The sequence below is a fragment of the Microtus ochrogaster genome, chromosome 7 (assembly GCF_000317375.1).
Source record: "Microtus ochrogaster isolate Prairie Vole_2 chromosome 7, MicOch1.0, whole genome shotgun sequence".
NCBI classification, from domain to species: Eukaryota; Metazoa; Chordata; class Mammalia; order Rodentia; family Cricetidae; genus Microtus; species Microtus ochrogaster.
In genome coordinates this window covers 3,912,976-3,916,297 of record NC_022014.1, presented here as the reverse complement: position 1 = coordinate 3,916,297, position 3,322 = coordinate 3,912,976, and the positions used below count along the sequence as shown (strand labels likewise).

At 42.9% G+C, this 3,322-nt stretch overlaps 1 protein-coding gene across 2 annotated transcripts in view; it reads right to left on the bottom strand.

Moving 5' to 3' along the window:
- Positions 1-3,322, bottom strand: part of Pdpk1 (3-phosphoinositide dependent protein kinase 1) — a 70,356-nt gene that overhangs the window by 56,306 nt on the left and 10,728 nt on the right. Inside the window, exon 1 of one of the 2 annotated variants that reach the window (XM_026780183.1) lies at positions 1,432-1,538. The exons of the other annotated variant lie outside the window; for it this stretch is intronic. The gene's annotated coding sequence lies outside the window, so the exon portion shown is untranslated. Of the gene's footprint in view, positions 1-1,431; positions 1,539-3,322 lie in introns of those variants that run through there. 2 annotated transcript variants of the gene reach the window in all.

Below are 3,322 nucleotides of genomic sequence, written 5' to 3'. Positions count from 1 at the left end.
AAACCCTGTCTCGAAAAACCAAAAAAAAAAAAAACAAAAAACAAAAAAAAAACAAAAACATGGATGCTAGGAATTACAACTCAAGTCCTCATGCTTGAGTGGCAGGGATTTTCCTGAATGAGATCCTAACCCCTAATTTCTACCTTCCTACCATCTATTGATGCCATGTGGTCTCTTTTTTTGAGAGAGGGTCTCTCTGTAGCCCTCGCTGTCCTAAAACTATGTAAAGACCAGGTTGCCCTGAACCTACAGAGATCTGTGTGCCTCTGCCTCCCTGCTAGGATTAAGGACATGCATCTTGATTCCCATTTCTACTTATTTTTAATTTCTATTTATGTGGTGTGTGCATGTGTGCAGCAGGGGGGACATGCCACAAAACACATGTGGAAACCAGAGAACAATTTTGTGACGTCTGTTCTCTCCTTCAACCTTTACATACAAAAAAATTGTAATTTAGAATTAAAATAACATTGGCTTTGTGTAGAAACTATCTTAGTAACTTGAAAACACTTTGGGTCAATATTCAATAACTAATTTGAATATATGACTACTAAAAGAATATACTTGGAAAAGAAAAAAGGTATAGTACAAATTTTTCTTTTTGTAATGTCTCTCAATGCAGCCCAGGCAGGCTTGCCTCCAACTCACACTCCTACTACCTCCAGAGAACTGGAATTAAAGGCATGAACCACTATACCAGGCTTAGTATTATTTTTTTTCTTAGGAAATTTTATTTCATAAATATTTGGCTTAAATGTATATCTGTGCTGAGAACTGGACCTAGGTCCTCTGGAAAAGCACCCAGTGCTCTTAGCTGCTCCCAGCCCCAGTATTTTTTTTGGGGGGGGGGAATTGTCTTTACAGACAGGGTTTCTCTCTGTAGCCCTGGTTGTCCTGGAACTCACTCTGTAGACCATGTTGGCCTCGACCTCAGAGATCCATCTGCCTCTGCCTCCAGAGTGTTGGGATTAAAGGTGTGCACCACCACCATCTGGCAATGACCAACTTCTTTAGCTTACATTGTCGAATGATCTGAGTCTGCAAATAAACCCAGTCTCCAAGCAAATAAGCTAACCAACAAGCAAGGTTTGCCTGATCTTCCCAACCTGCATACAACAGTTCTTGCAACTAAAAACTTTCTCCACTCTTGGCCATGTCCCTCCCCAGGCAAACCAAACTGCCCTCCCCTTTCTTCTTTGGGATGTCCCTCTCCACCTACTGCGTCCACCTTGGGGACTTTCCAGCAGACCCTCTAGAGCTGCTCCAAGAAGGTTGAACCTTTCTGCCAGAACACCATTCTTGCCAGTCATAAACCACCTAAATACCAGACTGTTGACCTTTTCCTTCAGGCCATGGGACAGTCAGTGGTTAGCCAGACTCACAAGAAACAAACACCAAGGAAGCCATCTCCTAAACAGAAATGTTTCTCACCCAAGAGTTTTTTCAGGCAAGGAGCACGAAGTCCATCTTGTTCATGACCACTTCTTAAAGTATCCACCAGACACCCCCCGCTTGCCCTTCTGATCCAGACATAGTGCTCAGTGCCAACAGCATCTGTACAGGATAGGCTAAACCTTAAAACAAAACAGCACCACTTAGGACATGAGGCAAGCAGGCTGGCTTTCTTTCTTTCTGAACTAAAAATAAAAAGAATCCATAAATAAATTCTATATTTAGATACAGTTTTAAAAAACTGTGTATCTGATAATAATCAGCTATGTACATATAATTCATAGAAGGCTATAATTTGGACCAATGAAAAAAACATGAAAGAAAAATGTCAAACTGTAGGAAGAAAAAAATGAGTTGATAATAGAAAAAACATTCAATAAATGCTGTGGATTTCTGTGATAGTGCACAGAGTAAGCAACACATTTTCTTTATCTGGGTCCATAATAAGCCACAGTACACTTGGAGGAGATGTAGGATGGCTAAGTGCCCACATTCAATGGGAAGTTAGAAAACAGCAGTCAGGTCAGGAATGAGCAGCTATCATGCTTCTAAGATTCCAACTTCCCTATAATCTGGCTGCTGTGGCTATGTAGAGCAAACCTTCCTAAGGAAGGGCTAAACAAAGCCAGGGCTCAGACAATTCTCCCAAGGTGGTTCTGCTCCCATCAGTATCTTAAGTAAAGATCCATGTGATAGTACTGCACAACAGCCAGTATTAACATGCTAGCTCTGACATCTGACATAGCCTGCCTAGGATGACGAGGCTCTCGGCATTCACTCATTGCACATCATGCATGGGCACATAGCAGAAAACCCTGAACTAAAGTGAGCTGTTCTGTAGCTTAAGTGCTAGGACACAATCATCACACCACCCTACACCAAGACCACCAACAGCACAAATATCCTGGGAATGTAGCTGCGGTTCTGTAGGTGACTGTACCTACCCACAGAACTCACCCTGGAAATCAGAGTCAAGACAAGCCCAGGGAAAAGACCTTCGGGACTCTGCCCCAAAGTAGGAGAGTCCAGAGCAAGGCCTATACTATACTATTAAGGAAGGTAGGTAGCTTTAGGGGACACAGAGTAAGCCAATCCTAAGGATCTAAAAGAAAACAGCCTTTCTACAGAAGTAGGGAGCTTGGACTGGCATCTCTGAGGCTCTTCTACAGAAACTGAAGGAGCACCTGTGTGAGGACAGTGATCCAACCACACCTCACCAACTAAGACTGCAGCTTCAGCTCATGACACTGGTGCTCAGTGGTAAATTCAGCTAATCTCGATTTTTATCTAACATTTGATGGTCAGAACTTCCTAGAACTTTAGTGTACAAAGTAAACAAAAGTTTAGAAATTCCACTTTTCAAGGATCAGGTAATTTCTGATGAATGGGGGGAAAAACAAAAAACAACCAAGATGATAGAGAGATACTAAAATGACCATGTCATCTGGTGGTTCAGAATTTAGTTCTAGAACTAGTTCTTCATGGTGTGGCCATAAAGGATCAGGACACTCTTATTTTGAGGAAGGGAACTACAAAGACTGATATGGACATGACCCAGCATGAAAGCCATATGAGGGCACTGATGTTCTTCTAAGCAGAAGATACTTCCCTCTCAGTTCCAGAGCTGGGCTGTCAAGCACTGTCCACCAAGGGCATGCACCCTAATATCACTACAGCCAAAGCTCTGCTCAGATGCAGCTGACTGACCCAGTGCAAACCTTCTGTTCTTCTTAAAAAAAAAAATAATAAAGGCAGGGGTGTTCTTCTTGAACACGGGGCACAGGACAGACACACACGGCGGAACAAACACAGACACGACACGGCGGCTCCCACGTGGGTCCACTTTAATGGGGGAGGGAAACACAGAAGG